The 23,648-nt window shown below is 46.3% G+C and overlaps 1 protein-coding gene across 2 annotated transcripts in view; it reads left to right on the top strand.

The window, feature by feature from the left end:
* IMMP1L (inner mitochondrial membrane peptidase subunit 1) overlaps positions 1 to 23,648 on the top strand; it is a 110,436-nt gene that overhangs the window by 1,883 nt on the left and 84,905 nt on the right. The window contains exon 2 of one of the 2 annotated variants that reach the window (XM_073576304.1): positions 16,263 to 16,321. The exons of the other annotated variant lie outside the window; for it this stretch is intronic. The gene's annotated coding sequence lies outside the window, so the exon portion shown is untranslated. The remainder of the gene's footprint in view (positions 1 to 16,262; positions 16,322 to 23,648) is intronic. 2 annotated transcript variants of the gene reach the window in all.

Raw genomic sequence — 23,648 nt, 5'->3', positions numbered from 1 at the left:
GATCTCGCCCTTGCCCTGATTCTCAACTTTGTCCTTGTTCTAGTCCTGACCCTAGTTCCAGTCTTGATTGTAGTCCTGTCTCTAGTTCTTGCCCTTGTTCTCTTCCTGGCCCTGGTTCTCGCCCTGTCTCTGGTTCTCTCCTAGACCCTAGTTCTAGTCTTGAGACTAGCCCTGGCCCTAGTTCTTGCCCTGACTTAGTTCTAGTCCTGGCCCTAGTTCCGGTCTTGATTCCAGTCCAGTCCCTAGTTCTTGCCCTGGTCTAGTGTTGGAAACTGCCACATCCATCACTCATCAGTCAGTTGCGTAATCGTCCTGACGATTGCAGGCAACGGAGTTGCGTCCCCCTGACAGTAGTACTGGATGATTGTGAAACACAATATCTCATCCCAAACATCTCTTTGGGAGCCAGCATGGGATCGGCTATAATGACCAGGATTAAATAAACCTCCAAATTCTGAGATAGATTTAACCCATTTAGATAAAAACCAAGAGTAATAATTGTAGAGCTTGATTGATACCAGCCCTTCACGCCATGCCTTGGTGCTAGAAGTGTGGTGTAATCCAAAGCATTATAATTGGATCAGACATTATATACATATATGGTATTGTAAGCTATAGGATAAATGTCCCCTATTCCCCATGGCATAAAAAATACTCAACCAATAAAGTTTGCTGTTGTCGTTTTTCAAAAAACCACATAATAGTTAATATGAATGGAACATTTTTTTGTTGTGTAAATGTGCTATCATTTAAAATATATATACCGTATTTTTCGGATTATACAGTTGTGGCCAAAAGTATTGACACCCCTGCAATTCTGTCAGATAATACTCAGTTTCTTCCTGAAAATGATTGCAAACACAAATTCTTTGGTATTATTATCTTCATTTAATTTGTCTTAAATGAAAAAATACAAAAATAATTGTCCTAAAGCCAAATTGGATATAATTCCACACCAAACATAAAAAAGAGGGTGGACAAAAGTATTGGCACTGTTCGAAAAATCATGTGATGCTTCTCTAATTTGTGTAATTAACAGCACCTGTAACTTGTGGCACCTAACAGGTGTTGGCAATAACTAAATCACACTTGCAGCCAGTTGACATGGATTAAAGTTGACTCAACCTCTGTCCTGTGTCCTTGTGTGCACCACATTGAGCATGGAGAAAAGAAAGAAGACCAAAGAACTGTCTGAGGACTTGAGAAACCAAATTGTGAGGAAGCATGAGCAATCTCAAGGCTACAAGTCCATCTCCGAAGACCTGAATGTTCCTGTGTCTACCGTGCGCAGTGTCATCAAGAAGTTTAAAGCCCATGGCACTGTGGCTAACCTCCCTAGATGTGGACGGAAAAGAAAAATTGACAAGAGATTTCAACGCAAGATTGTGCGGATGTTGGATAAAGAACCTCGACTAACATCCAAACAAGTTCAAGCTGCCCTGCAGTCCGAGGGTACAACAGTGTCAACCCGTACTATCCGTCGGCGTCTGACTGAAAAGGGACTGTATGGTAGGAGACCCAGGAAGACCCCACTTCTTACCCCGAGACATAAAAAAGCCAGGCTGGAGTTTGCCAAAACTTACCTGAAAAAGCCTAAAACATTTTGGAAGAATGTTCTCTGGTCAGATGAGACGAAAGTAGAGCTTTTTGGGCAAAGGCATCAACATAGAGTTTACAGGAGAAAAAAAGAGGCATTCAAAGAAAAGAACACGGTCCCTACAGTCAAACATGGCGGAGGTTCCCTGATGTTTTGGGGTTGCTTTGCTGCCTCTGGCACTGGACTGCTTGACCGTGTGCATGGCATAATGAAGTCTGAAGACTACCAACAAATTTTTCAGCATAATGTAGGGCCCAGTGTGAGAAAGCAGGGTCTCCCTCAGAGGTCATGGGTCTTCCAGCAGGGCAATGACCCAAAACACACTTCAAAAAGCACTAGAAAATAGTTTGAGAGAAAGCACTGGAGACTTCTAAGGTGGCCAGCAATGAGTCCAGACCTGAATCCCATAGAACACCTGTGGAGAGATCTAAAAATGGCAGTTTGGAGAAGGCACCCTTCAAATATCAGGGACCGGGAGCAGTTTGCCAAAGAAGAATGGTCTAAAATTCCAGCAGAGCATTGTAAGAAACTCATTGATGGTTACCGGAAGCGGTTGGTCGCAGTTATTTTGGCTAAAGGTTGTGCAACCAAGTATTAGGCTGAGGGTGCCAATACTTTTGTCTGGCCCATTTTTGGAGTTTTGTGTGAAATGATCAATGTTTTGCTTTTTGCTTCATTCTCTTTTGTGTTTTTTCATTTAAGACAAATTAAATGAAGATAATAATACCAAAGAACTTGTGTTTGCAATCATTTTCAGGAAGAAACTGCGTATTATCTGACAGAATTGCAGGGGTGTCAATACTTTTGGCCACAACTGTAAGACGCATTTTTTTCCCCCAAATTTGGGGGGAAAATGAGAGTGAGTCTTATAATGCTTATATACTTTACTGTTACCATTGCTGCATGCCACAGGCTGGGATGAGGGGGTGTTCTGAGGTGCTACGGTTATCTGGCGGTGCTGCGGGGGTGTCGGGCGGTGCTGCTACGGTGTCTTAGCGTTGAAATCTCATCTCCCGAGATCTCGGTGCCGAGATCTCCACCTGCGCATGCGCCGCCCCCGGCAGCCATTTTCCCCGAGTCCACCACACAGGAAACCATGGAACTGCTGGGGCTCTGGCCTTTCACAAAATGTTGGCAGAGCCTCGACAGCACCAGAGACACTGCAGTAGCACCGCCCGCCATCCCCGCAGTGCCGGGCACCCGCAGCTGCATCAGACAACTACAGCAGCACCGCCGGACACCCCCGAAGAACCGCTGGGCACCCGCATCAACAAAGACAGCCGCAGCGGCGTGCCGCACATCGGAACACCCCCTCATCCCAGCCTGTGGCCTGCAGAATCACCCCACTCCTGCCTACTCCAGCAGCGACCCTGGGACCCCGCTTCACCACAGCCACCACCCCCGGTAAGCAATAAGATGCATGTAGTAAAAGAAGCACCACCATTTTATTAAAAAAAAAATCCTATTTTTCTCCTCAAAATTTGGGGTGCGTCTTATAATCTGAAAAATACGTCTGTCATGCGTCTGGGTTCGCACCCTTGGGCCGTATATACTCATGTATAAGGCTAGTTTCACACTTGCTTTTTTTTGCAGCGCGTTTTTCCCGCAAAAAAACGCATTAAAAAAACGCATACAAATGCATACAAACGCTGCGTTTTTTTCCAGCATTTTAATGCGCATGCAGGAAAAAAACGCAGCGTTTTTGCGCGTTTGTATGCGTTTTTTGTGCGTTTGCGTTTTTTTACAGATTTTGGAAAAACCCCACAAAAAAGAAAAAACAACCATTCAACAACACACAAGACCAATGGGACTTCATTGTGGGTGTGGTATGTTAATATATATACACCCTGTCTACAGTATTCTTCACATTTGCTTGATTCTTCTCGTGACCATGGATCTGCGCTGGAAGAGTTTTCACTTCAACTTGGATTTGGACATCGCGATGGCTCAGGCGTATGCAGTTGCTTGCCATGAACAAAGGAAGAGAGAGAGGCAGCGAAGACGGCGGCGTATGTGGATACATCCGATTGTTGAACTCCGGGAGAGCCGTGGGGCATACCATACCCTCTACAGCGAGCTCCAGTCAAACCCGGAGAAATTTACAGATTATATCCGGATGTCCCACGAAAGTTTCATGGATTTGCTTGCTCGTGTCCAACAATCCATCCGGAGACAGGACACACAGCTCCGTCGTGCGATTCCTCCTGAGGAACGGCTACTGGTGACATTACGGTATGTTTTAAAAACAAAGGGGTGTGGTCTGATGTTTTTTTTTGTAAATTTAGTATTCAAAACCTTGTGTAATTAGTTTTCGTGAATGTACTAATATTTTTTTTATAGTTTTTAAAAATAATATACATAAATATTAATTTTACTTCTTTGTCTGTTCACAGATTCCTGGCGACTGGAGAAACCCTATCCTCACTACACTTCCAGTACCGTATTGGAATCTCTACCTTGTCTGGAATTGTTGCTGACACCTGCCGGGCTCTCTGGAATGTTCTTTGCCCAGAATTTATGCCCCTGCCCACCGCTGAAAAGTGGATGGAAATTGCTGACAAATTCTGGACAGTATGCAATTTTCCCAACTGTTTGGGAGCTGTTGATGGGAAACACATACGGATCATCAAACCCCAAAGAACGGGATCTGAGTACTATAATTACAAAAAGTACTTTTCAATAGTACTCATTGCAATTGCGGATGCCGGATGTATGTTTGTAGCAGTGGACATTGGAGCATTTGGCCGTGGTAATGACTCGCAGGCTTTTAAAAACTCAGACATGGGCCGGAGGTTGTATGGCAACCAATTTAATTTCCCTATGCCACGGCCTCTTCCTCACACCGAAGCTCCGCCACTGCCCTTTGTAATGGTTGGCGATGAGGCTTTTCAAATGTGCGGAAACTTACTGAAACCCTACTCCAGCCGGGACTTGGACCACACCAAAAAAATTTTTAATTACAGGCTGACCAGGGCCAGAAGAACTGTCGAGTGTGCTTTTGGGATTCTTGTTTCCAGATGGCGAATTCTGGGCACGGCCATTAATCTTAAACTTGAAACAGTCGATGAGGTGGTGAAGGCCTGTGTGGTTCTACATAACTTTGTGATGGCTAAAGAGCACCCGACCTTTGAACTGGACGATGATGCTCCTAACCCATTGCCTGAATTCACTCAGCACACTCTCAGGTCATCCGTTGAAGTTGGCCAAATGAGGGACAAATTTGCGGCCTACTTTATTTCTGATGTAGGACGGGTGCACTGGCAAGATGAAATGGTGTAATGTTGTTGTTTATGGTAATAAAAATCCTTATTTGATACCATTACTGAGTGCACTATATTTTTTAAACTCCGATTAATTAAAAAACTTCCCATGTATAACTGAATTTTGTTATGTTCACACACCTGGGCAGGTAAATACACATACGAGTTAAAATGCAGCATTGCTAGTCTGCGTGAAATATATTGGAATGAGCAAAGCTGCAGGCCATGAATCAGGAAACCATTTTTTTTCAAGATAAAATTGTGCAAATAGTTTAAAACAAAGTATGTGATTTTCTCAAAACACAACACTCAAAACCCAACCCCAATGAAAGTCCATGGGGAATACAAGTCAGCATTGAGTGGATGAATGTAATCTGCTCCATTAAAAGTTATTACACTAGGCCTTTGAATTGACTATACTAGGCCGTGGTATTTCAAATATGAGTATACTAGGCCTTGGGGCTAGTAGTATAGTAATATGTGAAATACCACGGCATAGTATAGTCATACCAAGGCCTACTGTTATAACTCGATTTTTAACAACTAGCATCTTGTTTCAACAAAAACAAACTGGTGAAACTAGAAAGAAACTTATTTTTTAGACAAGTTTCAACAGTTTGTTTTTCATGAAACCAGATTCTATTTGGTAAAACTAGAGTTATTACACTAGGCCTTGGAATGACTATACTAGGCCGTGGTATTTCAAATATGAGTATACTAGGCCTTGGGGCTAGTAGTATATGTGAAATACCACGGCCTAGTATAGTCATACCAAGGCCTACTGTAATAACTCGATTTTTAACAACTAGCATCTTGTTTCAACAAAAACAAACTGGTGAAACTAGAAAGAAACTTATTTTTTAGACAAGTTTCAACAGTTTGTTTTTCATGAAACCAGATTCTATTTGGTAAAACTAGAGTTATTACACTAGGCCTTGGAATGACTATACTAGGCCGTGGTATTTCAAATATGAGTATACTAGGCCTTGGGGCTAGTAGTATATGTGAAATACCACGGCCTAGTATAGTCATACCAAGGCCTACTGTAATAACTCGATTTTTAACAACTAGCATCTTGTTTCAACAAAAACAAACTGGTGAAACTAGAAAGAAACTTATTTTTTAGACAAGTTTCAACAGTTTGTTTTTCATGAAACCAGATTCTATTTGGTAAAACTAGAGTTATTACACTAGGCCTTGGAATGACTATACTAGGCCGTGGTATTTCAAATATGAGTATACTAGGCCTTGGGGCTAGTAGTATATGTGAAATACCACGGCCTAGTATAGTCATACCAAGGCCTACTGTAATAACTCGATTTTTAACAACTAGCATCTTGTTTCACCAAAAACAAACTGGTGAAACTAGAAAGAAACTTATTTTTTAGACAAGTTTCAACAGTTTGTTTTTCATGAAACCAGATTCTATTTTGTAAAACTAGAGTTATTACACTAGGCCTTTGAATGACTATACTAGTCCATGTTATTTCACATATGACTATACTAGCCCTTGGGTTGGTTTTTAACATGTATTTACCCATCAGTGTGTGTGAGCGGCGCAAACAACATTAATGAAACTTATTAATGGTGAACCACAAATGTAAATTTATTTTTTATCACAAAAAAAAAATTTAAAAATTATTTTTTACGGCGTTTGGGGGCAGATGGTTTCAATTTGGGGGTGTGCAGGGAATATGCAACACTTGCAGTTGAAGACGGTGTTTGAGGGGAAGGGGCAACAAAACTTGTGGGGGAAGGTAGTCCAGTTAAGGGAATTAAACTTGGAACACTTGTAGGAGAGGAAATCTGTTCAGTTACATTAGTTGTAATGGCATGTCGCCGTAGGCTTGTGTGCCTGGACCGACTTTGGCCCAATGCCCGCCTTGATTGATTTCGCCTTGAAGTAGGGGCAAATATGGAATGTAGGTCCCCCGTCTGCTGGTATGGCTGCTGCTGCTGAGGTGGCGGCTGCTGCTGCAGAGGTTGCGGCTGCTGCTGAGGTGGCGGCTGCTGCTGAGGTGGCGGCTGCTGCTGAGGTGGCAGCTGCTGCTGAGGTGGTTGCTGCTGCTGAGGTGGTTGCTGCTGCTGCTGAGGTGGCGGCTGCTGCTGAGGTGGTTGCTGCTGCTGCTGAGGTGGCGGCTGCTGCTGAGGTGGCTGCTGCTGCTGAGGTGGCGTCTGCTGAGTTGGCTGCTGCTGCTGAGGTGGCTGATGCTGCTCTTCTTGGTCAGTGCTCGTCCTTGCAGGAGGACTGGTGGCGGCAGTGATGGCCCAGGTTTGCAGAGTGGTGGTGGCAGGGCTACTACATGTTGTTGTAGCGGCAGGGCTGTTCCATGTTTGCCTAGTGGTGGCTGAGCTCCACGCATGCATGGGATTGGCGGTGGTGCTCCAGACAGGAGCAGCGCTTGCCATGGTGGTGTCGGTGAAGTGACCAGCTGCACTCAGACTTGTGGTGGTGTAACGGTGGGTGTCCAGCCTTTGAAGAGAGGTGTCCGTGCAGTGGTATGCAGCACAAGTCGGTAGTGAGGTGAAGCGAGTCAATGGTGGCACAGGTGGAAAGGACACCACTGACTGCTGACCGTACCGATTATGCTGCATAGCCTGCAAGAAAGCATTGTTGCAGGCCTGCAGCACATTCAGCTGTTGATCAGGACTAAGGTGTTCCGCCATGCCCTTTTCAATCTTACTAAAAAAATGGTGTGCTGGTCTGTTGAGGTCGGCCTCCAGACGGTCAAGGCGCTGTTCTACAGAATTGAAGCGGTGTTCAAAGTGGTTAAAACCACGTTCCATCAGTGCAAAACCGCTTTCAACTCTGTCGGACAGTGACTTGAGGCTGGAATTAAATGTCTCGCTCAAATGCATAAACTCGGGCAAGACATTCCTGTCCAAGGCCCTCTGCCGCTGGCGGGTAGTGCCCGCATAACCAGTGGCAGAGACCTGGGACAGGGGAACACCTGATGGCCCAGCTTCCTGGTCACCAGCTGTGTGTGTGTGGGACCTGCAAGGTGCTTCCTGGCTGTCGGATGGCTGGGACGGGTCAGAGGACGTCCGACGAAGGACCGCTCCAGGGCCAGGTTGCAGGGTGCTGCTCCAGGTGCTGTGGAAGAAAGGAAAATCATTACTACCATGCCTTTACAAGAAGCATCAGCTGTGGATTAGAAAAACACAGATTAATAAAAATAAAAACCCAAAATGTATAATACTTACGATCTTGTGGCAAGGACCGGTCTTAGGAACTGCAACGCGTGATAGTGACGGTATCTAGTTCTGGTCCTTGACGCAGATCCACTGCGAACCTGGCCCTCAGCACGAACATCACTGTTGAAGCGGTCCTTGATCGAACGCCAACGTGTTCGGACTTTGTCCACTGTTGATAAAAAAAAACAGTGCCGTCAAGTACAACAGTCACTGCTTCACAATTTAGCAATACAATACTCAAAGCAGTCACTGTACACCCCGATGACACTGTTGGGTTTCCTGCTAGAATACACCTAGCACGAAACCCAACAGTGCCGTCAAGGACAACAGTCACTGCGGCACAATGTAGCAATACAATACTCAAAGCAGTCACTGTAGACCACGATGACACTGTTGGGTTTCCTGCTAGAATACGCCTAGCACGAAACCCAACAGTGCCGTCAAGGACAACAGTCACTGCGGCACAATGTAGCAATACAATACTCAAAGCAGTCACTGTAGACCCCGATGACACTGTTGGGTTTCCTGCTAGAATACGCCTAGCACGAAACCCAACAGTGCCGTCAAGGACAACAGTCACTGCGGCACAATGTAGCAATACAATACTCAAAGCAGTCACTGTAGACCACGATGACACTGTTGGGTTTCCTGCTAGAATACGCCTAGCACGAAACCCAACAGTGCCGTCAAGGACAACAGTCACTGCGGCACAATGTAGCAATACAATACTCAAAGCAGTCACTGTAGACCCCGATGACACTGTTGGGTTTCCTGCTAGAATACGCCTAGCACGAAACCCAACAGTGCCGTCAAGGACAACAGTCACTGCGGCACAATGTAGCAATACAATACTCAAAGCAGTCACTGTAGACCACGATGACACTGTTGGGTTTCCTGCTAGAATACGCCTAGCACGAAACCCAACAGTGCCGTCAAGGACAACAGTCACTGCGGCACAATGTAGCAATACAATACTCAAAGCAGTCACTGTAGACCACGATGACACTGTTGGGTTTCCTGCTAGAATACGCCTAGCACGAAACCCAACAGTGCCGTCAAGGACAACAGTCACTGCGGCACAATGTAGCAATACAATACTCAAAGCAGTCACTGTAGACCCCGATGACACTGTTGGGTTTCCTGCTAGAATACGCCTAGCACGAAACCCAACAGTGCCGTCAAGGACAACAGTCACTGCGGCACAATGTAGCAATACAATACTCAAAGCAGTCACTGTAGACCACGATGACACTGTTGGGTTTCCTGCTAGAATACGCCTAGCACGAAACCCAACAGTGCCGTCAAGGACAACAGTCACTGCGGCACAATACAGAGCAGGGAAATACTCACTAAACGCCTTTTTGGCGGATGCTGTGGCGCTGTCCCAGCCATCCATCAACGCTGCGGCCACCTCATTCCATAGCCGCCGTGTCACCACATTGTCCTTGTACAGCCGGTCACGGCTGTCCCACAACGGCGAACGCTCCTGGACCAGGCTGATGAGCTGCTCATTATCCAGGTAGACGTCTTCATCCCGTTGTGGAACCTAGACAAAACACATTCATTAGAATAATCAAATTTAAATTGACTAAAAAGTTACAAAAAAAAAAAAAAAAAAAGAGTAAAAATAGAAGATAAAAAAAAAAAAAAAACATTACAAATCATTTGATACTTACATTACGTATCACCACCGGGACTTGGCTTCGCTGCTCCTGCTGTTCGCCCTCACTATTCCCGTCCGCAGATGATGATGACGATGTCTGAAAGTTGAAAAAAACGTAAGAGATTTGGAGAAGCAGCAGATATACTTACCAGATGCACGAAAATAATCACCTCACGGTCTGCTTGCGCCAATTCCTGCCGCGATGGGGAATACTCCGATTCTGAAGACATACTGCATGTAAAAATAATAAAAATCATTAGTACATACATAATTTAAAAGGACAGGCATATAATGTAATATACTCACATTCTTCGCTGATATAATGTGTTCTTGGTTGAATGTCTGCTCTTCAATCTGTCTAGTGTAGTAGTGGCAGAGTTTTGGCAGGCACCTCCTTTATATAGCCTTTTTTTTTTGGACTTTAGAAGATTCTAACTAGGATAAAAAGTGGACACCACCCAAAAAACGCTGCGCTAAAAAAGCGCATACCTGCGCATGCCAGTGCGCACGTATGCGCATCCATAGGCTATAATGGCCATTTTTAGCGCAAAACGTGCGCATACGTGCGCATGCGATTTTTTCAAGGGCCAAAAAATGCAACATGCAGCGTCTGGAAAATACCAACGCACACCCCAAAAAAACGCAGCGCATGAAAATCGCATACATGCGCTTACAAGTGCGCAGGTATGCGCACACATGTTAAATATAGGGGAAAAATCGCATGCGCACGTATGCGTTTTTTTCCAGCGCTAAAAAACGCAAATGTGAAACCAGCCTAAGCCGAGTTTTTCAGCACATTTTTTTTTGTGCTGAAAACGCCCCCCTTGGCTTATACACGATCCATTTTGACAGGAGGGGGAGCAGCGGGTCACAAGAGGCACGAGTCGGCGGCTGCTGCTAAAGCCTGTGCCCGCTGCTAAATAGAAATGAATATTCACTGCACTGGCAATGAATATTAATTTATCTTATAGCTCACAGTTACAGCCTCAGTCTCTGTCTTCCATCAGCTGTTGGGCTAGCACGGGTGCCTGCTCATTAAGGTAATGAATATTCACTTCTCTCCAATCCCATAGGTGTGGAGAGAGTGGAATATTCATTCCATTAAAGAGCGGGGACACATGATCGCCTGGCTGCAGGAGCTGCTGGCACCAGAACAAGATGCTGCGAGGGAGCACAGGGAAGTAGGATGTTTTGTTTTTTTTTTTATATATATATATGCTTTTCTCATGGGGGCCACGCATACAATGATAGGGATAAGGAACCATGTATACAAGGATAGGGATGAGGAGCCATGCAGACATGGATGGGGATAAGTAGCCATGCAGGCAAGGATGCGGATAAGGAGCCATGCAGGCAAGGATGGGGATAAGGAGCCATGCAAGAAAGGATGGGGATAAGGAGCCTTGCAGGCAAGGATGGGGATAAGGAGCCATGCAGGCAAGGATGGGGATAAGGAGCCATGCAGGCAAGGATGGGGATAAGGAGCCATGCAGGCAAGGATGGGGATAAGGAGCCATGCAGGCAAGGATGGGGATAAGGAGCCATGCAGGCAAGGATGGGGATAAGGAGCCATGCAGGCAAGGATGGGGATAAGGAGCCATGCAGGCAAGGATGGGGATAAGGAGCCATGCAGGCAAGGATGGGTGTTGTGAGTTCATTTTCCCCTTCACTACTGATGCCCGAGTAACTCCCTCTTCTGGTAAAGAAAGGTAGTGAGCCTGATTATCAAACACCTGAGTCTGATGATGATGACTGGCTGAATGGAGTTACTGACTGGATATAAGGCTGCCGACGCCCTTCTGCCCTGCGGGTGATTTCTCTGTGGGATCCTTGGAGACCAGTCTGAATTCCTGCTCCTCTAAAGCTAAGTTTTCTGCTCGGCTTTTTGCATTTGTGCTTAGTCTTTGTTTTGCTTTGTTTTTCTGGATTTCTGCCATTCCCTGCTGGGGTGTGCTGAATTCCTTTAGCTCTGTCTTCTGAAAATACCTGAGTGCTGATTTAGTTTTTGAAGCCTAGCTGCTTCAGGGTCTTTTTCATATCAGCTTGTTGGCTTATGTCTTTGATATGGTTTTGGCAGATTGCAGACAGCAACCTTCCTTTCCTGTTCGGTTTAGCTAGCTTGGGCCCCATCGTTTGCTCAGCCTATCTTTCTATCTGTGTGAGTGTTTTTTCATCTTGCTTCACCGTCATTATATGTTGGGGGCTGCCTTTTACTTTGGGGTCTGCTCTGGGGCAGTTTAGATTTCCTTTTCTGTCTTTAAGCTATTTAGCGCTCCCACTGTGATCGAGGGGTCTAGGGCATCGTAGGAACCCCCCACGGCTACTGCTAGTTGTGTTGATAGGTTCTCTAAGATGGTTCATCTTGTACCACTCCCTAAGTTGCCGTCTTCCTCTGAGTTGGTGCCCCTGTTTTTACAACAGGTGGTTCGCTTGCACGGGATTCCTGAGAACATTGTATCTGACAGAGGAGTCCAGTTTGTGTCTAGATTTTGGAGAACTTTCTGTTCCAAGCTGGGAATTCAGTTGTCCTTCTCCTCTGCTTTTCACCCTCAGACCAATGGGTAGACAGAGAGAACAAACCAGACCTTGGAGTCATATTTGAGATGTTTTATTTCTGCTGATCAGGATGATTGGGTTTCATTTTTGCCCTTGGCCGAATTTGCTTTAAATAATAGAGCTAGTTCTGCCACTTTGATGTCACCTTTTTTTTGTAACTTTGGGTTTCCTTCTCGATTTTCTTCAGGGCAGGTTGAGCCCTCTGCCTGCCCAGGTGTTGACACTGTGGTGGAGAGAATGCACCAGATCTGGGACCAAGATGGTGGATAAGTTATCTCTCTCCCAGGAAAAGGCCCAGCGGTTTTCCAACCGACATACAGTGGGGCAAAAAAGTATTTAGTCAGTCAGCAATAGTGCAAGTTCCACCACTTAAAAAGATGAGAGGCGTCTGTAATTTACATCATAGGTAGACCTCAACTATGGGAGACAAACTGAGAAAAAAAAATCCAGAAAATCACATTGTCTGTTTTTTTTTTCATTTTATTTGCATATTATGGTGGAAAATAAGTATTTGGTCAGAAACAAGCAATCAAGATTTCTGGCTCTCACAGACCTGTAACTTCTTCTTTAAGAGTCTCCTCTTTCCTCCACTCATTACCTGTAGTAATGGCACCTGTTTAAACTTGTTATCAGTATAAAAAGACACCTGTGCACACCCTCAAACAGTCTGACTCCAAACTCCACTATGGTGAAGACCAAAGAGCTGTCAAAGGACACCAGAAACAAAATTGTAGCCCTGCACCAGGCTGGGAAGACTGAATCTGCAATAGCCAACCAGCTTGGAGTGAAGAAATCAACTGTGGGAGCAATAATTAGAAAATGGAAGACATACAAGACCACTAATAATCTCCCTCGATCTGGTGCTCCACGCAAAATCCCACCCCGTGGGGTCAGAATGATCACAAGAACGGTGAGCAAAAATCCCAGAACCACGCGGGGGGACCTAGTGAATGAACTGCAGAGAGCTGGGACCAATGTAACAAGGCCTACCATAAGTAACACACTACGCCACCATGGACTCAGATCCTGCAGTGCCAGACGTGTCCCACTGCTTAAGCCTGTACATGTCCGGGCCCGTCTGAAGTTTGCTAGAGAGCATTTGGATGATCCAGAGGAGTTTTGGGAGAATGTCCTATGGTCTGATGAAACCAAACTGGAACTGTTTGGTAGAAACACAACTTGTCGTGTTTGGAGGAAAAAGAATACTGAGTTGCATCCATCAAACACCATACCTACTGTAAAGCATGGTGGTGGAAACATCATTCTTTGGGGCTGTTTCTCTGCAAAGGGGCCAGGACGACTGATCCGGGTACATGAAAGAATGAATGGGGCCATGTATCGTGAGATTTTGAGTGCAAACCTCCTTCCATCAGCAAGGGCATTCATGATGAAACGTGGCTGGGTCTTTCAACATGACAATGATCCAAAGCACACCGCCAGGGCAACGAAGGAGTGGCTTCGTAAGAAGCATTTCAAGGTCCTGGAGTGGCCTAGCCAGTCTCCAGATCTCAACCCTATAGAAAACCTTTGGAGGGAGTTGAAAGTCCGTGTTGCCAAGCGAAAAGCCAAAAACATCACTGCTCTAGAGGAGATCTGCATGGAGGAATGGGCCAACATACCAACAACAGTGTGTGGCAACCTTGTGAAGACTTACAGAAAACGTTTGACCTCTGTCATTGCCAACAAAGGATATATCACAAAGTATTGAGATGAAATTTTGTTTCTGACCAAATACTTCTTTTCCACCATAATATGCAAATAAAATGAAAAAATACAGACAATGTGATTTTCTGGATTTTTTTTTCTCAGTTTGTCTCCCATAGTTGAGGTCTACCTATGATGTAAATTACAGACGCCTCTCATCTTTTTAAGTGGTGGAACTTGCACTATTGCTGACTGACTAAATACTTTTTTGCCCCACTGTAGGACCATTGGTCCCCAGTTTAAGGTTGGTGATATGGTGTGGTTATCATCAAAAAATATTGCTATGAAGGTGGCTTCTCCTAAGTTTAAGCCTAGATTTATTGGACCTTACAAGATTTTGGAGATTATTAATCCGGTCTCTTTTCGTTTGGCTCTTCCTGTCACATTTAAAATCCATAATGTGTTCCATAAATCTTTGTTGAAGAGGTTTGTTGAACCTGTTGTTCCGGGGGTGGCACCTCCAGACCCTGTATTGGTTGAAGGTAACATGGAATATGAGGTAGAGAAAGTACTGGATTCCCGTCTGGCTAGACGGAGACTCCAGTATTTGGTTAAGTGGAAGGGTTATGGTCAGGAGGATAATTCCTGGGTCTCTGCCTCTGATATTCATGCCAAAAGATTGGTGCGTGCCTTTCATTGGGCTCACCCTGATCGCCCTGGTGGCGTGGTTGAGGGTTCGGTGACCCCCTCCTCAAGGGGGAGGTACTGTTGTGAGTTCTTTTTCCCCTTCACTACTGAGGCCCGAGGAACTCCCTCTTCTGGTAAAGAAAGGTAGTGAGCCTGATTATCAAACACCTGAGTCTGATGATGATGACTGGCTGAGTGGAGTTACTGACTGGATATAAGGCTGCCGACGCCCTTCTGCCCTGCGGTTGATTTCTCTGTGGGATCCTCAGAGACCAGTCTGAATTCCTGCTCCTCTAAAGCTAAGTTTTCTGCTCGGCTTTTTGCATTTGTGCTTAGTCTTTGTTTTGCTTTGTTTTTCTGGATTTCTGCCATTCCCTGCTGGGGTGTGCTGAATTCCTTTAGCTCTGTCTTCTGAAAATACCTGAGTGCTGATTTAGTTTTTGAAGCCTAGCTGCTTCAGGGTCTTTTTCATATCAGCTTTTTGGCTTATGTCTTTGATAGGGTTTTGGCAGATTGCAGACAGCAACCTTCCTTTCCTGTTCTGTTTAGCTAGCTTGGGCCCCATCGTTTGCTCAGCCTATCTTTTTCTATCTGTGTGAGTGTTTTTTCATCTTGCTTCACCGTCATTATATGTTGGGGGCTGCCTTTTACTTTGGGGTCTGCTCTGGGGCAGTTTAGATTTCCTTTTCTGTCTTTAGGCCATTTAGCGCTCCGGCTGTGATCGAGGGGTCTAGGGCATCGTAGGAACCCCCCACGGCTACTGCTAGTTGTGTTGATAGGTTCAGGGGTCTGCAATCTGATAGTTGCCAACTTCTCTGGTTTTCTTGACGTAGCTTCTATTTTTGTCTGCCTCCTACGGTGACTCAATCATAACAGATGGGGATAAGGAGCCCTGCAGGCAAGGATGGGGATAAGGAGCCCTGCAGGCAAGGATGGGGATAAGGAGCCCTGCAGGCAAGGATGGGGATAAGGAGCCCTGCAGGCAAGGATGGGGATAAGGAGCCCTGCAGGCAAGGATGGGGATAAGGAGCCCTGCAGGCAAGGATGGGGATAAGGAGCCCTGCAGGCAAGGATGGGGATAAGGAGCCATGCTGGCAAGGATTGGGATAAGGAGCCATGCTGGCAAGGATGGGGATAAGGAGCCATGCTGGCAAGGATGGGGATAAGGAGCCATGCTGGCAAGGATGGGGATAAGGAGCCATGCTAGCAAGGATGGGGATAAGGAGCCATGCTGGCAAGGATGGGGATAAGGAGCCATGCTGGCAAGGATGGGGATAAGGAGCCATGCTGGCAAGGATGGGGATAAGGAGCCATGCTGGCAAGGATGGGGATAAGGAGCCATGCTGGCAAGGATGGGGATAAGGAGCCATGCTGGCAAGGATGGGGATAAGGAGCCATGCAGGCAAGGATGTGGATAAGGAGCCATGCAGGCAAGGATGGGGATAAGGAGCCATGCAGGCAAGGATATGGTTGAGGGGACAATGCATACCCGTCTTATACCCGAGTCTATAAGTTTTCCCAGTTTTTGTCAAAATTAGGTGCCTTATCTTATACTCAGGTCGGCTTTTACACGACTGTATGTGGTAAATAGAGGCTTTGACAGCTGTGAACAGTGGCCAATGACTTCCATGTTCAAAGAACAAACACATTTTTATTGCAGGAAGGAAAAGTGCGGTCTACACTAAAGTTCTGTGTTTTGGAGCACAGCATAGAGAAAAGGTAAGTAATTTCTAAGTCCCAAATGCCCAACTATCAGCTATATTTATGTAATTCACTCCCGAGCCCGTTTTCAACTTCATGACCGGGCCACATTTTGCAATTCTGACCACTGTCACTCTGTCAGTGATGGCGAACCTTTCTGAGATCAAGTGCCCAAACTGCAACCTAAAACCCAATTATTAATGGCGAAGTGCCAAAACGTGCCAAATGCCCCATCATGATCCCTTTCTTGTAGTAATATGCCCCATCATGATCCCCATCATGTAGAAATGCCCCATCATGATCCCCTTCATGCAGAAATATGCCCCATCATGATCCCCTTCATGCAGAAATATGCCCCATCATGATCCCCTTCATGTAGAAATATGCCCCATCATGATCCCCTTCATGCAGAAATATGCCCCATCATGATCCCCTTCATGCAGAAATATGCCCCATCATGATCCCCTTCATGCAGAAATATGCCCCATCATGATCCCCTTCATGCAGATATATGCCCCATCATGATCTCCTTCATGCAGAGATATGCCCCATCATGATCCCCTTCATGCAGAGATATGCCCCATCATGATCCCCTTCATGCAGAGATATGCCCCATCATGATCCCCTTCATGCAGAGATATGCCCCCATCATGATCCCCTTCATGCAGAGATATGCCCCCATCATGATCCCCTTCATGCAGAGATATGCCCCCATCATGATCCCCTTCATGCAGAGATATGCCCCCATCATGATCCCCTTCATGCAGAGATATGCCCCCATCATGATCCCCTTCATGCAGAGATATGCCCCCATCATGATCCCCTTCATGCAGAGATATGCCCCCATCATGATCCCCTTCATGCAGAGATATGCCCCCATCATGATCCCCTTCATGCAGAAATTGCCCATTCCACCACCTCCATCATGTCCTCCTCCCCATCACTCCCATCATTGCCCTCTCCCCATCACTGCCATCATTGCCTTCTCCCCATCACTGGCCCTCTCCCCATCACTCACACACACACCAGCGGCCACACTCACCACTCCGCTCGCCGGCAGCTTCCTTCCTCTCACTTCCTCACACTCATTGAGCGGCGCGGCTGGATGACATCATCATTCTGCTCCGCGGCCACGCCGCTCAATAAGTGAGAGGAACTTGGAAGTGAGAGGAAGGAAGCTGCAGCTCCAGAGCAGTGAGGCGAGGCCGCGTGCAAGCTGAGAGGGCTCTGCGTGACATAGGTACGCTATCACTGCTGTATGTGATAACTCTGGAACGCTTCAACGGATCCCACTGATTGAGACCATTTTTTTTGTGACATATTGTACTTTATGATATTGGTAAAATGTCTTCAATATAATGTGTCTTTGTGGGGGAATAAAAAAATTTGACAAATTTTGAAACTTTTTCAATTTTCAATCTTTAATTTTTTATGTCCTTAAATCAAATCGTTATATCACCCACAATAGTTAATAAATATAATTTCCGACATGTCTACTTTACATCAGCACAATTTTTTAAGCATAATTGTTTTTTGTTAGGGAGGTATAAGGGTTCAAAATGGACCAGCGATTTCTTATTTTTCTTACACAATTTACAAAACCATTTTTTAGTGATCACATCACATTGTAAGCGACTGAGGTGCTTATATGACAGAAAATACTCAAAAGTGACTCCATCCTAAATACGGCACCCCTCATGGTGCTGAAAGCCACATTCTAGAAGTTTATTAACCCCTCAGGTGCTTCACAGGAATTTTTTGGAATGTGGAAGGGAAAAATGAACATTTTTAAATTTTTGTCACAAAAATTTTACTTTAAACTCACCTTTTTTATTTTTGCAAGGGTAACAGGAAAAAATGGACCCCAACATCTGTTTATGCAATTTCTCCTGAGCTTGCCGATACCCCATATGTGGGGGAAAACCACTGTTTCTGCACACTGTAGGGCTCGGAAGGGAAGTTGCTTCACAGAAGTTTATACAATTGAGTAGTGAAAATTAAAAAATAACATTTTCCCCACAAAAAAATTTTTTTAGCCCCAAATATGGTATTTTCACAAGGGTAACAGGCGAAATTGCACCATACAATTTGTTGTGCAATTTCTCCTTAGTATGCAGATACGTGCTAACCCGGAGTCTTACATCAGCTTTATCTCAGATAAAATGTAACCGTTATTAGAACTTATCTAAAACAAAACAGCCACACAGAAAAGACAACCAACCGTGCCCCACCTACCATGGCCCTAGAAAGGAACCCTGATAATGAACTACCTGACAGCAGTGGTTGGCACCCTAAACACAATCGAGACTGGCGCCCCCGCTCCACGACGGCTGAGCCCTAAATCTCCTATATACCCCTGGAATTGGTGCAGCATGCAGACACTCAATTATCCAGGAAAGGAGCATATAGAGGCTGCCAAGATAAAGGTAGTTGGGTAGCCAACATTGAAAAGAAGTGCAAAGAAAGTGCTGGTGACATGTGCAAAACAAATGAGTACCTGACTATACTGTTCCCTGTGACTGTAAGCTTTCCTGTCAGCGGAATGGCGCCCCCGCTCCACGACGGCTGTCCCTTGTAATCCCTGATATGTTTAATGATCCTTATTGAGGACAGCTCCACAGTACAATAATAAAGAAGGCATGGTTCATGCCAGCAATGTAATGTTGACAAATGCGGCATAGAAAAGGTTATTGACAATACAAATTGATAACAGTAAGTAAATAAATGGGTACTCAAGGTTGGTGGTTGATAAGAAAAAACCTCAACGCGTTTCTCCTAACCGGATCATCAGGAGGTAGGTGACATGTTTTGCACATGTTACTTTATTGTCTGTGTCACCAGCACTTTCTTTGCACTTCTTTTCAATGTTGCCTACCCAACTACCTTTATCTTGGCAACCTCTATATGCTCCTTTCCTGGATAATTGAGTGTCTGCATGCTGCACCAATTCCAGGGGTATATAGGAGATTTAGGGTTCAGCCGTCATGGAGCGGGGGCGCCAGTCTCGATTGTGTTTAGGGTGCCAACTTTCTCTGTCAGGTAGTTCATTATCAGGGTTCCTTTCTAGGGCCATGGTAGGTGGGGCACGGTTGGTTGTCTTTTCTGTGTGGTTTTTTTTTTGTTGTTTTTAGATAAGTTCTAATAAAGGTTACATTTTATCTGAGATAAAGCTGATGTAAGGCTCCGGGTTAGCACAATTGAATTTTGACCTTACTTTTTAATACAAATTCCAATATATTTTTTAGTACGCAGGTTCCCCATATGTGGGGGTAATATACTGTTTAGGCTCAGAAAAGGAGTGATGTTTTGGAACACAGACTTTGATGGAATGGTCTACTTGTGTCATGTCGCATTTGGAGAACCCATGATGTGCCTAAACAGTGGAAACCACCCACAAGATGACACCATTTTAGAAGCTAGATCCCTCAAGGAATGTATATAGATGTTTGGTGAGCACTTTGAACCCCCAGCTGCTTCACAGAAATTTATAACGTATAGCAGTGAAAATATAAAAAAAAAAATCATATTTTTCCCACAAGAATGTTATTTTAGCCCCATTTTTTATTTTCACAAGGATGGCAGGAGAAAATGGACCCCAAAATTTGTTGTGCAATTCCTCCTGAATACGCTGATAACCCCATATGTGGTTGAAAGCTACTTTTTGAGGCACGGTGCAAAGCTCAGAAGGGAAGAAGCTCCATATTGGAGTTCATATTTTGCTGGACTGGTTTGAGGGTGCCATGTCACATTGGTAGAACCCCTGATGTAGCAGAACCCCCCAAGAGGCCCCATTTTACAAACTGCACCTTTCAATGAATTCATCTAGGGGTGCAGTAATTCATATTGACACCACAGGTGGTAATACAGAATCTTATACCACTGGGCAATAAAGGAAAAAAATAATAATTTTTACCACCAAAATTTGGTTTTAGCCCCAGATTTTACATATTCACACAAGGAAATGGGTAAAAACGGCACCAAAATTTGTCCCAAATATCTGCTAAATGTAGAAATGCCCCAAATGTGGCTGTATAGTACTGCTTAGCCATATGGCAAAACTCGGGAGGGACGGAGCACTATTGGCAAAAAGCTCTCTGTCCCTCCCGAGTCTCGCCATATGGCTAAACAGTACTGTTATGCAGGAGGCATCCTGGAGCGCAGAATTTTCTGTAATATAATAGTTCTATAATAGGTGTCATGATGATTTTGACTGCATGGGTGCTTTCAAGAAACAAGTAGCCATGGATGTTGCTGAGTGAAATTTGCAAGTTGTCACGGAAACCCAGGTGTAAGCGCTCAGCGCAGAGCGCAGGATAAATGTGCACCAAGCCTTACTACAATCTTTTTTTTTGAGGCAGAATGAAAAAATAAATGGTAGGTGAAAATTGTTTTTATTTTTTATGCCATTCCTAGTGTGGTATAAGTGATTAGACTACTTTATTCTTCAGTTCGGTGCAATTACAGTGATACCAGATTTATATTGGGTTTTTATGTTTGGCTGCCGTCACACACTAAAAGACGCGCTTTTCTATTTTCAAAAACTAGTTTTTCCAGGACGTCCACCTGACAGCACTATGGAGGACGTCCTCCTCCTCCTTACAGGGACAGGAAAGCACACGAGAGGTTAAAAGGCCATGTCCCACCCCCTTTCCCTCAGTGTTTTTCCTGTCCCTGCACGGAGGGACACGCGAGAGCTTACCGGAGGGACCCAGGGGATCGTGCGGCCGGTCCAATCCTTCCCCTGTCAAGAGGTCCCGGAGCCGAAACTTCCCGGTGGGGAGTCCCTCAGTTCCAAAGGCCAGGAGCAGGACGGCGCTCCTGGAGGGAGCCGTTCCTCCCGGTGGGGGGGCTCTCGGCTCCAGGACGGGTCGGCTCCCCGCAGGCGGCTGGCCATGCGGGCACCGACAGAAGCGGGGCGGCGGGCCGAGCCCGCAGAACGACGCTGACGCTGGGCAGTGGAAGCCGGAGGGCTCGCGCCGAGCGCGGTCGCGCGCAGATGCCCGGCAGGAAGTGGAGGCGCGGCTTACCAGCGTCACATCCGGTGACGTCAGACGCCGGTTTCAAATCCAGGGCGCGCGCGCTCCTGGACCAAAGCCTTCTCCAGAGTCGTCACAGGCGGTTCCAGGCTGTGTGACTGCATCGGACGCCAGGGGATGGAAGGCAACACTGCATCTGGTGGAGGGGTAAGTGCGCATAGCGCAGACCACCCTCCCCACTCGTCCCCACAGCCCAGATCTGATGAGGTGCCCCTTATATTATTAGGAAAAGGGAACCCCGGCTGAGTCCCCCTCGGGAAAGGACCCGGCGAAAGCTACCGCCAAATCAGTCAGATGTCCGGTGTGCAGAGTAAAGCTGCCAGACACCTATAGCAAGACCCTATGCGGTCCCTGTACCTCCAGGGTCATAGGCGAGGAACAGCCATCTCTGCTTTCCGAAATGAGGTCGCTGATAAGGGAAGAGATTCAGGCCTCTACGTCCCGTCGATCCCCCAGCCCTGGGCCAGGTCGCAAGCGTCCGAGGTGGGAACCAGTCCCAGTATCAGAGGCGAGCCCTAGCGAGGAATCCGATTTCCGGAACTCAGATCAGGAGGAAGAAGGCGAGATCCTGGGGGATAGTCAGGAACAGAACAGAAAGTACCTGTTCAGACTGGAGGATACGGACGAGCTGGTACACGCGGTCAGAAATACCATGCAGATGGAAGAAGTCCCTAAGCCACAGTCCAGACAGGACTTAATGTTTGGAGGACTGGTGTCCCGCAAACAGGTGGTGTTCCCTGTGAGCGAGCACATCAAAGCAATGATCCAGGAGGAGTGGAAGGAAGCAGAGCGTCGGTTGACACTCTCCCGAAACTTTAAAAATAGACTGCCCTTCGATCCCGAGGAAACTCGGGCGTGGGAAGAGGTCCCTAAGATCGACGTCCCGGTTGCCAAGGTTACGAAGAAATCGGCTATCCCAGCCGAGGACTCGTCCGGTCTTCGAGACCCAATGGATAGAAAGGCGGACGTTTTGTTAAAAAGAACATGGGAGACGTCGGCGGCCCTGATTAGAGCCAACATAGCAGCCACCTCGGTGGCCAGGTCTATGTTCCTGTGGTTGGGGCAGTTGGAGGAAAACCTAACCAACAAGACCCCGAGGTCAGAGATTCTAGCATCTCTTCCTCTTTTGAAATCAGCCACGGCGTTCCTGTCGGATACGTCGGCGGAATCAGTTAGGTTTGCGGCCAGAAACAGCTCCCTCTCTAATGCGGCCCGGCGAGCAGTCTGGCTTAGATCCTGGTCGGGAGATAACCCTTCTAAGGCCAAGTTATGTGCCATCCCTTTCTCGGGTCTGAGGGTGTTTGGTCCAGCCCTGGATAATATCCTTGAGCTGGTGTCTGATAAGAATAAGGGATTCCCGGAAGAAAAGCCCAGACGGTCCCAGTCCTTTCGGAGAGGCTCCTTCTTCAGAGGACAGTCAGAGTTTAGGGGCCGGGCGAGGTCTAATAGAAGCTCCTACAGAGGCTCCTTCAGCCAAAGTGGGAAGAGCAGAGATCCCCCATTTGCATCGACATCTAGGTCGAGGAGACAATGACGCCATAGGCATTGGGGGGAGACTTCGCCACTTTGCAGCAAACTGGTCGCGAGTCACCAACAATCAGTGGGTTCTCAGAACCATCAGAGAGGGTTACAGGATAGAGCTCTATTCTCCTCCTCCCGACAGATATATTGCCCCCACTGTCGTCCAGGAGGACTCCGCAATGTGGTCGGATCTTCAGGACATGCTAGACTCAGGGGTCATAATACCAGTTTCACCATCAGAAAGAGGGAAAGGTCACTACTCTTCCCTGTTTGTAATTACAAAAAAATCCGGAGAGGCCCGCACCATCATAAACCTGAAGCCACTAAATGCTTGGGTCAGATACAGGAGGTTCCGGATGGAGTCAATCCGATCCGCAATTCCTCTGATAGACAGGGACGCAGTTATGTGCACCCTAGACCTAAAAAAGGCATATTATCAGGTTCCTATTCATCCCTCATCCCAAAGCCTACTAAGGTTTGCGATCAGTTCACCAGCCCGGACCTGCCATTTTCAGTTTCAGGGTCTTCCATTCGGGCTGGCCTCAGCTCCCAGGATCTTTACAAAGCTGGTGGTAGAGGTGGTGGCCTACCTGAGAGATCAGGGTATTGTGATTGTGCCGTACCTGGACGACTTCTTACTGGTGGCAAGATCCAAGGAAGCGCTCAATCGAGACAGGATCCGAACAACTACTGTGTTGGAGTTCCTGGGCTGGGTGATCAACTGGGAGAAGTCGGACCTCACTCCAAACACCAGAAAGGTATTCCTGGGAGTCCTCCTAGACTCAGCC

This window comes from Dendrobates tinctorius, unplaced genomic scaffold (assembly GCF_039654945.1).
Source record: "Dendrobates tinctorius isolate UK_male_01 unplaced genomic scaffold, ASM3965494v1 ptg000048l, whole genome shotgun sequence".
NCBI lineage: Eukaryota > Metazoa > Chordata > Amphibia > Anura > Dendrobatidae > Dendrobates > Dendrobates tinctorius.
The sequence above is the reverse complement of the archived record's forward strand: the minus strand, read 5'-3'. Positions and strand labels throughout refer to the sequence as shown.